The following is a 13,702-nucleotide window of genomic DNA, read 5'->3' as shown; positions in this document are numbered from 1 at the left end:
CTTTGGCAAAAAGAGCATTCTCCACCTTAACGGTTTCGAATGCTTGACTCGGCGTCTTTCATATCTCACCGTCCATCTCCACATATTTGAAAGATGAAAGGTGGCTGACAAAGATGTCCTCTTCTCCACACACGGTGACGACTTGCCCTTCCCATATATACTTCAGCTTTTGGTGCAAAGTCGAAGTCACTGCCCCAGCAGCATGAATCCATGGGCGACCCAACAGGCAACTGTATGCCGGCTGAATATCCATGACATAGAAAACTGACTTGAACACCTCTGGGCCAATCTTCACCGGGAGCTCAACCTCTCCGAACACGGCCCGCTTCGACCCATCGAAAGCCCTCACTATCAGATCAGTAGGCGTCAGGATCAACCCTTCACAGTTCAGCTTTGCCAAGGCCTTCTTTGGCAACACATTTAATGAGGAGCCAGTATCAACCAATACATGTGAGAGCACTGCTCCTTTACATTCCATCGCAATGTGCAAAGCCCGGTTATGATTCCTCCCATCCACAGTCAGATCCATATCGGTGAAACCCAGCCCATGGCTGGCATGCACATTAGACACCACCGTCTCTAACTGATTGATCGTTATCTCTTGAGGAACATAGGCTCTCTTCAGAATCTTCAATAAAGCCTCTCTATGCCCCTCAGAACTCAGCAATAAAGACAAGATCGAAATCTTGGATGGGGTTTGCTGCAGATGGTCAACAAGTTTGTATTCTGACTTCTTGATGATTCTTAAGAATTCTTCCGCTTCATCATCAAGTTCTCTCTCCGGCCCACCAGGCGCCGGTGTCACCACAGGAGTACCTTCACTGGTTACTGCTTGTTTTCCTTTTGCCCTGGCTAAAGCCTCGGCCTTATCTTTCTTTTCTTTTTCTCCTTCTCCTCCCCTCAAAGCATCAGGAGCAAACAGCCTTCCACTGCGAGTGAAACCACTAGGTCCGGCATTATCCACCTTTGAAATGGTGGTTTCACTAGCAGCTTGGTCCTCTATCTTCTCTCCATTACAGTAAACTTCCCCACCATAATGCCACGGCACGACATCATCTTTGTCATAAGGAATCAGCCCAGGTACCGTGATAGTAACTAGAGCCGCCTCAGCCAGAGTTGACAAATCAACCGGGTCGAAGTAAATAGTTATGGTGGAGACATCCTGCTTCCCCAAACCAGCCTTCTCAAACCTGAGACTTCCTTCGTCCATCAGCCTCTGGACAACCTCTCTCAACAATATACACCCATTCGGAGCAACCATGCACGCAGCACAATCATTACCACAACCCGGAAAGACCCCATTCAACAACAACTGCCTCTTGACCTCAGCCAAAGGAGTCTTCAATTGATCAACATTCAACAACCCAATTCTTCTCTCCTCGGAGATAACATTCACCCCTATTTGACCATGCGCGGGCATGGGATTAGCATTCACATTGGGAGACGGAGCAAAGTTAATTGCTTTTGAATCCACCAGGTCTTGAACTATATGCTTAAAAGCTTTGCAGTTCTCTACATTATGATCAGGAGCACCTGAATGGAATTCACATTTAACATTCTCATCAAAACTGGCTGGCCTTTGATCAGGTCTCGAAGGTGCCAGAGTTCTCAGTTGTACCAACCCCAGATCCTTCAGCTTCTTCAACAGGAAAGAGTAGGTCACGGGCGGCCTGTCGAACTGCCAATCATTCATTCTTCCCCTGACTTGATACTCAGCCCTTTGCGGCCTCTGCTGAAATGGTTGTCTTTGTTGTTGCGGTTGTTGCTGTTGTGCAGGCTGATTTTCAGCAGGAATAGTTACCGCAGCGGTGTGCTGAAAGTAACGATCCCTACTCTGCCCTCTTTGAGTATACACGGCGCTGGTATCACCCTCTTTCTTCCTCTGGCCATTTCCGAAGGGCTTCTTCGATCCTGACGACGAAGCGTTACTCTGGATTTTTCCGAGCTTCAACCAACTTTCTATCCTCTCACCGGCCACGACAATGTCGGCAAAATTGGTAACCGGACAACCGACCATCCTCTCAGCGAATGCCCCCTGCAGGGTACCCATGAACAAATCCGACATCTCCCTGTCCACTAATGGAGGTTGAACTCTGGCAGCCAACTCCCTCCATCTTTGCGCATACTCTTTAAACCCCTCACTAGACTTTTGAGACATGCCCTGCAGCTGGGTACGACTAGGAGCCATGTCAGCGTTGAATTGGTACTGTTTAAAGAATGTGTCGCCAAGAGCCTGCCAGCTCTTGATGTCAGAAGATCTCAGCTTGGTGTACCATTCCAAGGATCCTCCGGACAGACTGTCCTGGAAGAAGTACATCCACAGCTTCTGATCCATTGTGTATGCAGAGATCTTGCGGACGAAAGCTTGAAGATGAGTTTCCGGGCAGGAACTCCCATTATATTTATCAAATGCGGGCGCCTTGAACTTCTGTGGGATCACAATCCCCTCAACCAGTCCCATATTCGACATGATCACGACCCCGAGAGTGGCATAGCTCTCGAGAGCCCTGATCTTCTCTGCCAGCAACTGGATCTCCTTATTCGGTGGCTGGACACCATATTGACCGAACGACTCATTGTGCATGGAGAACTGATCAGCTTCTCTGTCTTCCTCCTTATCATCCTCAACCCCGAAGAACGGAGGGAACATACTGTCCTTCATATTATTACCCATCTGACCAGGTTGACCACCTGTGGAAGCACCAAAACCACCAGCATTGTTTACTACGCCCACGGTCGTCCTCTTTCCGCCTTCCCTAGAACCACCAAGCCCCTGGTTGGAGACACCATCCAGATTGATACCGCTGTTGGCAGCTGAAGCCCGCTCGAGCTTCTCAACTTTATCGGCCAGAGCCTTCTGGCCCACAGCAAAACCTTGCATGATGTTGATCAGTTCATTCATCTTATCCTTCAGCTCGAGAACATCTGCATTTGGTAGATCCATCAGCCTTGGAGTGTTGCGTCGGGTAAAATATCTGTGCGGACGTGTTGAGTGCAAAGGTACAACTCTACGAGCACGAGCAATGATTCCTGAAACAATCAAGCACGTTAGAACTGATACCTGCAAAACAAAAAACAAGTTATTATGATTATGCATGAATGCAGTGTCTATCCATATGAGGAACACTTTGTCTCTCGATCCTGGCTTCATCGAGACAGATAATAATCCGGCAGCAATATCCTGACATTCATCATTTGAGTTCATCATACAGATCAGAGATACATGATTTAGCAAAATACCACCCAACCATGTGTGTGTTGTGTGAGTGCATACAGGAAAGCAAATAAAGCTTGAAGATCGATCACTGAATGAAAACAATCATGCATATCACAAGTGCACAATAAGTGCCATAGTCATACATCAAAGCTGATACAAATCAAATACAATCCTCCAGAATCAGAAAGGAAATACAAGCAAGTGAATTCCATCAACAAGCCTGACGGTAATCCACACAAATGAGAAAGGCCTAGCCTGACGAAGGTCCCACAGAAGGCCCTACATCATCAACCATCCTATCAAACTCCGCGGCGAACCTGAGCTCGGTGTTCTCCTGCTGTAATCTCCCCACCTCCTTCTGGTGAATCTTCATCTGTCTGAAGTAATGATCTCTCTCAGCAATGTAATGATCTCTCTCGGCGATGATCTTCGCTTTCTCCGCTTCCCATTCCGTAGCAAGGACTCTGGCTCTGGCATCTCTCTGATCTCTCACGATGATTTGCCTCCTCTTCTCATCTTCAATGACCTTTGAGGCTCTGGCTAGCTTCTCTTTAGTGATGTCGTGCTCCCTTGTGGATGACGCTAAGGCTTGGCTAATCTTCCCATAGTAGGCAGTATCCATCTCAAAGCGCTTTGCTTCCAGGGCATGTCGCTTATCCTGATCCTCCATCCTCCCTCTGATCTCCTGATTAGACATCTGAATCCGAGCAATACTCATCTCTAATTCAGTTTTCTCCGCCTGCAGCTGATCTCTAGCTTTCTTCATCTCAAGGAACTCGTCCATACTGACAGAAGAACGCGGCCCCTCAATCAAAGGACACCAAGGATCACCTCCCGGAAATGGTAGATGTGTAAGCTCGATTCTCTTCCTAAGCCAATCATCAAATGGGGGGAAGGACATGCGGTTGACCTTGCCAAACGGAACCTTGCCCTTTCTCTGAATATCACGCCATTCATTCAACACTTGTCTCACCTTGGCCTGATTTCCCTTAATTGGAAAGTAGAAGGACTCCTGAATCTCTCGCCCGAGAGGAGGACCCTCTACAGCAAACCCCATCTATCTCCCAAGAAGCACCGAGTTGTAATTAATGCAACCCTGAACTCCTATAAGAGGCACATTAGGTAGACTCCCACAACTGTATATGAAATCACGTCCAGCCATACCATTGTGAGTCCAAGCTATGTCCTTGGCTCGCAAACCCATCAGTCTGAATGACCACTTGACAATAGGATCAAGAAAGGCAAAAGCACCCCTGGAAGGCAAATACCCCATGAACCATTTGTACAGCAATTGAGCACAACACCGGACCAGTCCCCCACGCCGCTTCTCGTTCCGATTATGGACCGAGTAATAGACATCTCCAATCAGAGTAGGAATAGGGTTCCTCTGCATAAACAACCGGATGGCATTAATGTCCACGAAGTTCTTCTGATTAGGAAACAGGATGGTCCCATAAATGCTCACAGCGATCAAGGCACAGACAATCTTCCAATTACCCACAGCAGCATGTTCCTTGGCATTAGCCTCCAAGAAACTTAAATGAAAACCGGGCAATTTTCCCTTTTCCTTCAAACCCCCCTTTGTCACCTCCGGGCTCAAATAAAGAGCACGAGAAATCTCCATAACATCAGGCTCCACCTTAGTGGCAAAGAAAGGAATCTGATCTCGGATCTGAATACCCAGGATGCTGGCATAATCCTCCATCAAGGGCCCCAACAAGTAATCTGGAAAGACAAAACATCTCAAGCCCGGGTCATAAAACTGGAGAAGAGTATGAATGGCGCTCCTGTCACCGTCTGTAAGCCTGAAGACCAACTTCAGAATACCACCGTACGCCTCACGAAACATCCCCACATGGTCGGGTGTAATCAATGCTATCATATCTCTCAACACACCAATCTCTGGGTCGAAGAAACTGTAGACGACGTCATGTTTCAAACCGGTCCTCATGTCTGGAGCAAAGAAGTCTCTCAACCAGGATCTCAATCAAAAATGTCCCTGCATATGGATAAACATGTGTTAGATGCAGGTAAATGCAAAATATGATGATGCTGATGAATGAATGCAATGCATTGTGCCATCCTCCAAGTCATCTGATCAACTGTTGCACTGAAGCCTTGATCTCTGAGCTGATCACAACCATCTGAAGGAATATGTAACCACAAATCTGACTTAAGGGTTCCGAAATAAACGGAAATGAAAGATACATCACCATCATCACCAGACAATCTCTGAGCAGACAACCACAACAATCTCTGAATCGGCTCGGGGAATCCTGAAATAAACGGATCCCCACTGATAAATAACACGGACAACACTCTGGCGCTTCAGAAATAAATGTCCATAAATCCGACTTATAAATAGGACTCTGATCCACAGAACCAATAGTCACCATCAAAGTCACCATCTGAACATGCATCTGTAAGAATCACCCTCCCCTCACAGGTAAATTCTAAACAGGTCATCCTAAGGCGGATAATAGTCTCGACAATCGGGCTGAGATACTCAACGGGTTTGCCCTTTCGGGTGTGTCGTTGTAGCTCCCTTAAGATCGTCTAAACCAAAGATCCGGGAAAGAGCGGTCACCGAAGTCAATAGTTCAGATGAAGTAACTCAACCAAAGTGGATACTCCACAAAGGAAAAGCTCCCTCAAAAGAACCTCGTCCGGCTTGTGGTATGTCAAGTCGCCAAGATCATGTTGACCTAACATGAGAGGCAACCTGAGACCACACTAATCCTAGGTGTATACTCGGGCCTGGGTTTTAGCCCCACTCAGAACACCCCCCCAAACAGAGAACCACCTGTACAGAGGACAGCAACAATGATAGTATGATGCATGCAAATATTTCTGCAAATATATACATAACATAATAATAATAAATGCAATAAATAGAGCAGCACAAGCAACCTAAACTATCCTAGAACGCTAGGAGAGACTCGCTTAGGGAAGATGGACCAGCAATAGGTCAACTTCTATAGTGCCCAGTAGAGTCACCAGCTGTCGCATCCGCGAAAAACAACCGGCGGGCTAAAACAAAACAAACAGAGCCGCCACCGTGCGTTATTTATCCAAAAGAGGGAAAGGAAATGCTCGAAGTAAACCTGGAAAAGACATGGTCTCGCGACCAAAGAGAGATGGGATCGGGAGTCGGTTATGCGAAGGGAAGGTATTAGCACCCCTACGCATCCGTCGTACTCGACGGGATCCACGCTCAGAAGGAAAGAAAAAGGTTGCTAAAACTGCTCACAAACATCACACACACACACTGAACAAACACAAGTGGAAGAAGAGGGGAACGGGCTCGCTAGGATATCGCATCCTATGCCTACGTATCTCATATAGAATGAGAATCAGAGCTACCGTAGTTCGGCTCACGCACGCCGAAACAAAACACACGCAAACAGGCAAACATGGAAACCGAATGCCAATCGCTGGACTTACATCAGACTCCGAACCAAACAAATCCACACTGGAAACCAAAGGCCAATTGCTGGACTTATATCGGACTCCAAGCACACAACAATAAGATACGGAATGCCAATCGCCGGGCTTACATCCGTCTCCTAACACACAAGAAGGTAACAAACAACAAGTTACTAAGGAGTCTGGCACTCGAGCCTAGCAACTGTCAAGCAAACACACACAAAAAAAAGGGTGCCCGGAGAGATCTCGTACGATCTCCTGCCTACGTACCTCATCTGGAATGAGGATCAGGGCAACGTAGTTCCCCTGAACAGGGGAGAAACTATCTCCTAACCAGAGACTGGGAAATGGCCAACTAGAAGGGAGACTGACTCGAGCCTAATAGTTATCATGTATTCCACAATGGTCCTAGGTTATGTTTTCTATCTAACTTGCACAGGCAGTAAGCTAATCCTAAACAGGAAAAGCAAAGCATACAAGCAAAACAAAGCAAACATACACACAATTAGCACACACTATATACACACAAAGTGGGCTCACACAAGGGTTAGACTGCAAAAGCAAGCCAACTGTATCAGGTGATGTTAGCTCTTAACCCTAACATTGAGAGTTAGGGTGAAGCAGATGAAATAGGAAGTGGGGGGTGTGCCTCACAGCTCTTATCCCTGGCCTGGGAGAGCTTTAGACAAAGGAAGTGTGGGTTCAGAAAGTGGGAACCCTTCTACACTTATGACTGACTCAACATAGATCTTGGGTTAATATCCACAATGCATCAACACCAGTTGTGTGAGCAAAGGGATGACTCAACTGAATAGCAGGAGATGGATTGCACATCTCTTGTATCTGCCAATTGCCTTATCAAAGGTCTTTTCCTGCTTGGCACAAAGATAAACATTCACAAGCATTGCCTCTTAAGGAGGACTTCAGACAGGTGCCTGGCCAAGTAACAGGCCAGGTCTTCCAGACTACATGAAGAAGAGAAATTCTACCTCAAATTGGTTAAGCAACCAAGCAAAGCAAAAGCAAGTTCACAAAGGAACTATAGCAACTAAGGTACCTGAAAACAATCCAACACAATCAGTACACAACTCAAATAGTCAAACAGACAGTTACAAGTCAACAGTTAACTATACACAAGCAATGCATCAAGCAAAGCACAAGCTCAACTCAAAGAAGCTAAAGCAACCTACAAAACCAATCAATGTTAGCCAACATCAACCAAATATCAATCCAAATGAGCAAATGAATCAAACTCCTCAAGGCCATATGCTTCTTGTCCTGAAAACACAACTCAAACATAAGCACTAACCACTAGGACTAGGCCTAGGGTCAAAGAGGGAGAAATAATTCAAAATAGAACATGAAAATTGGTAATAATCAAGTTCAATCAATCAAGAATAACATCCAAGTGGTCTCATGTTCATATCATACACCAATTTCATTTCACAAAACAAATAGTGCAAAGCATGCAAGTTCAAAGCTCATTGGACCAAACAGAATGAATCAATCCAAACTAACTCAAAAATAATTCAATAATTCCCAAGAAAAATCATGGCTAAACAGCACTCATTACATGATCATCACACCAAAAATCATGGCATTTGGATAAGTAGAAGCATGTCAATTAAAATCAACAAGTCAAGGTAAGCATAAACAAGCTCAAACAAGACCACAAATGGTGCATCAACTTAAGGCAATCCTAAAACAGAAATGACATAAGATAAATGATTCAAACCAAATCCAAGACACACTTCAACATGTTAAGAATCAATATACAAAATTTCAAGCTCATATGATAAGGCATAAGAATTTCACAAATCATGAAAGTTCAACACTCAACAATAGTCCATTTATGACCAACCAGCAAAGAAAATCTCAAACAAAAAGGAAATAGATCCAAGAATTCTATGAAAAATCATGGTCATACCTAACATCCAGAAGTAGCATCATGCAAAAATTCAGATCATTTAGCAATTGAATGGCATGGTAAATAAAATCAGCAAGTTGGACAAGAAATGGTGTGACACACATTGTCACACCTACATTAACCACATCATATCTCAACATCCAGCAATGCAAAAATTGCAAACTCAAAGCCAAAAGATCAATCAAAGTGTCTAGATTACACATGTAAATTTTCAGCTTCCTTGGATTAACCATCATCTTTTAACAACCAAAATAGCAAGCAAGGTGCAAGAAGGCATAAGCATGAACAAACCCTAGGCAATTTAAAAATCCAACCGAGCACAAAATCTGGAAAAATCAACATAAAATAGAAGACATCACAAGGAACATTGCACAAAAAATCTCATGTGAATTGGATCATTATTTTTGGAGTTATGGATTTTTTTAATGAGGAGAAAAAAATAAAAATGATGAATGAAGCATATGAACATGTGAATGCATAAGTGAAATAAAATGCAAAAGCTAAAATGAAAATGCTGGAGGCCAGGATCGAACACGCCACGCATTCAAATGTCCAAGGCGCCAAGACCAAAACGAGGTCATTTCAGCCAAGCCCTAGGTGCATGCATGCATGCTGGGCAACGTGAATCCGCAGGAAAAACATATGGATCCGCAGGAAAAGACGTGGCAAACGCTATGAAGGTCACGGGTAAATCCGCAGGAAATTTCCAGCGATCAAGAACACATGAAGATCTTCATGATCTTCATCCATAAGTTTTCCAGAAAAATTGAAAGGTTCTAGAAACACAAATCGTGCATTGCATCATGTAGATCTAACATTAGGCAACAAGAATCAACAACTAACACATCCAAAAACACTACATCAAGCATGAATCGATCAAAACAAAAATCATCCGTCAAACTTCAAATCAACCGTTCTCTCTCATTTTGGCATGGTTTAACACGATTCAAAGCTCAATCAACTCAGCAATCAAGGATCTATAACATTAACATAAGAAAAAGCAAGATTATGAGAATTAGTTTGTGACCTCTTGTAGCAACAGAAGCGGATTCAGCTGGAAATAGGCCTTGTGATGCTTGGAGAATCTTCTACAATGCTTATGGAGATGTTTAGAAGGAAGATCGAAGCTCAGTTACGCACGATTCCACAGTTTCAAGACTTCACCATTGTTGATGTTCTTGCTTTGAGGAGCTTTAATTTGCACGAATTTCAGTTGAATCTTGCTTGAATGTTGCTCAGTAATGATGCTTGATGATGAACAGAGCAAGAACCATGCAAATTGCTTGAAGGAAATGAGAGAAAAAATTGAGAAAAGTTGAGAGCAAAAAATTTAGATCTGAAAAAATGAATTGTGGTTAGGGTTTTTCTGTTATGATTCCACTTATATACCTCTAATTAACCAGACTTAATCATGATTAATCAATTGGTAATGAAAAATTAGTGAAAACCAAGTATTTGAACAAATTGGCAAAATCACCCTCATTGCATGTGCATGGCATGAACAGTACCGAGTTTCACTTGTAACAAGCTTAAAAATCTGTTTGGACGCAAAGGCAATTGATTGGAATTGAAAATAATGCACATTTTTCAAATTGATACTTTCCCTCCAAAATTCAAATTAAATTCAAGTAAAAAATGGAATATTTTTGTGATGAGAATTGATGAAATGTGATGCATGATTATGATAGTAGAGATCAAGAGTGAAATGTCCCAAAAAGAACCACATGATTTGGCCATTTGGTGTGAAAGTTATGCTAGCTTGAAGTTCAAAATCCATTAGCAATGATTTGATCATATCTTGCCAACCACAAATGAGAAATGGATGTTCTTGGACTTTTTGGAAAGGTGAGAGCAAGATCTTCAACTTTCATGTCGGACAAAATTTCATTTGAAGCATTCTTGGACATGTAATCTTGAGGAGAAAACCTTTCCATTTTTGGCAGTTTGAAATTACAGGTCACTTACTATTTTTGGAAAGTTTTCATCTGACCTAAAATCCTTCAATGTTGGTGTTTGAAATGTCAAATGAGACTTGTTTGGACATGAATGAAGTATTTCTAACCCTCTCCCACCTCCAAATCCATTAGTTGACTTATGGTTGACTTTTCAGCTGATAGATGAATTTCAGCTTGACTGTTGAGCTTGAGCCTCAATCTTCTGATGAAATGGCTCCAAAATGAAACCCTAGCCTCCACAAGCTCAATGAAACCATATGATGATCCCCCATCTCAATGAAGACCTCATCTCCTTGACAAGCCCTGATTGGCACAATTCAACTGATTAGGGTTGACCAAAGGTCAAAACCCTAATCCCAAGGCATCTGATCAAGCATAATGAACCTCTTGGTGATGATAAGACCATGATGATGATGATGTACCATTTAAACCAAGATAATTATCAATCTCCTTGAGGAACCAAGAAACCCTAATTTGAAACACAAACCCTCAGATGATTAGTGATCAATCCAATGAGACCCTCAGGCTTGAATATCTTTTGACCTCTTTATATTCTGAGCAAGACTTAGGAGGATGACTTGTTCAATGTAGCCACATGATATGTAAAGATGCAATGACTAATGTCCTAAAAAATGAAATGCAATATGCTAAGCTAGTCCCAAGAGAGGAGGGCAAATTTTGAGGTGCTACATAGAGCACATATGAGCTCTAATTGTTACAACTGATAATAGATAGAGTACATAGGAATTTAATTGGTCTCAACTGACAACTAAATGAGCTTTTAAGGGAATATGGGATATTATATTCTCCCCGCTTAAATTGAAATTCACCCCCGAATTTCCTTCACTCAACAAACAAATAATTCTTACATTAACGTCTTAGACCAACATTTGACTTCTCTTCGATTTCAAGCCTCTGACATACTCATTCTTCTAACTTGTCCTTGCTGACAAATTTCCGTATAAGTCTTCCAACACTTGTAACAAGTCTTACAATCTGTATATTTACATTCTTATTAACTTCACTTGACCTGGTACCATATACTACAATCTTCTACACCTGATGCTTCACTTCTCTCATGCTATTCTAGTAAAATAACACACTTGGCGTGAGATTCTCTTACTTCCATTCCTACGAGTAGTTACCTCTCGAGTCCTCCACAAGACTCCACAATTCTCTCCTATCTGAAACTCTTTACTATGCAATTCCAATTCAACATCAAGGAACAACCGGATCTCAGAGGTATCCCTGACTACCTTATAGGACTTCATAGGAAATCCATACTTCACTCTGAGCACCTGCTCCCAAAACCTTACCAATCATTCACAGGAAGACTGGCTTTCTTACCGACACATAGAAGGAGAAATGCAATAACCAACTAGAGAAATAATACCAATGAGAAATTCCAAGTCATTGACACTACCACACTTCTAAGGAACCCTAATTGAAGCAGGATATAATTGTGAGCTTCCTTAATACTCACAGAGTCACACAACTGATTCACACATCTTGGGATGATATCACACTTCATGACAACAGTTATTCCTTCCTATCGTCTTGCTTCTTCTCATGGGAACCTTAGCTCGTGTTCTTACGAATATACAATCCAAGTTACATACTTACACTTATGGATATCTTATTTCCATCCTCTCTCCTGGGAGAATAACTTACGCATCCTGCCGACATAATATAATAGCATTGTATATAATCGGTACCGCTTCCATGGCAGGTCTACTTCTGAGGCCATTCATATGAGCAACATGTCTCATCACTTACACGTTACTGACACATACGAGATACTAAACTGATCTTTTGAGATCACCTGACTAAGAACTCCACTCTGGTCATGACAGCTCAAACTTGTTAAACTTTGCTAGAAGTTTCCTCTCTCACAAGACTAGTAGGACCAATCCTTAGATATTCCTCAATCTCTTATGGAGTATGAATACTGATAAGGATACTATCAACAATTACTACTAACCAATAAGACTGTTATAAACCATATATAATCACTTCCTCAAATATCTACACACATCTCCATGAATTCAACATTGCACGAGAGTTTCAACCCTGGTTCACCTTTTCTTTATTACCCTCAGGGAATCCAATCATGGAAATACACCAGAATATTGAGAACAATGCAGTAAGAGCACAACCTCAACTTCATGGATCAACATCCACAAGTTCTCCACTGTGGGGTTTTCATACATAGGTGTAATGTCACAACTTAATTCATAACTTACTATGAATCCCACAATGACACAATAGTCAACACGCCCTCGAAGGGATACCATGAACAACCCATGTTAAACATACCACCTCATCCCTCAATTGATTTCTTGGTGAGGATCAAGATAACAAACTTTTCTTGTTCAACAAAAGATAGATTCGAAATATGTCGACCAAGACATAAGTGGGTAGTTCTCCCACTTTTGAAAACCAAAATAATATGCATTCAATGTGAACCTTGACATTACCACATGCTCATTGACTTGTATTCTCTTACCTACCGATATCTATTGAACAGTTCACCACACAGAAGCTACTCACCTAGATGACCTTCTACTAACAACCTTATCGCTTCCTTATGAGTCCTTACGACATAGTTTGTTTCATGTTCCACGCTTAGCTCCGTATTCAAGCTTGGTTTGTTTTTCTTTGTCTAACATAAACTCAATTTCTCGGAAGACAAAACTCATTACTCAACAAGGTGCGTATTATTTCACATCCATCTCAAGACAAGGAATCTATTACACACACTTGTGACCATAATATCTCCATCACATATTTCTCTTAATACCTAGGTTTAACTTTTCCCACTCCACTTCACACTCTAGAAATCTTCGTATGTGAATAATCATCAACTACATGCCCATGACTTAGCCTTAATGAATCTTGATAGTACCATTGTTCCTTTATCTAAAATGTATCTCATTATAACAACTGTGCTACAACATTCACATTGCTTCCACACTCTACGTTCACTCCTTTTCCAATGCTAATTTTCTCAACTCCAGCTACTTAACCATTCTACTAGAATTCCTTAAATCCAATTACTTATTCTTTTCCTCAACAAAAATCTCCTTCAACCAAAACTCATTGGAGCTTCCATTACTATATAATGTGTGTTCTCTCTCTCCAACACAAACTCTTATAATTGATCCTTAGGTAACTCAA

This window comes from Lathyrus oleraceus, chromosome 3, assembly GCF_024323335.1.
Source record: "Lathyrus oleraceus cultivar Zhongwan6 chromosome 3, CAAS_Psat_ZW6_1.0, whole genome shotgun sequence".
Classification (NCBI taxonomy): domain Eukaryota; kingdom Viridiplantae; phylum Streptophyta; class Magnoliopsida; order Fabales; family Fabaceae; genus Lathyrus; species Lathyrus oleraceus.
Note: the sequence above shows the minus strand (reverse complement) of the source record.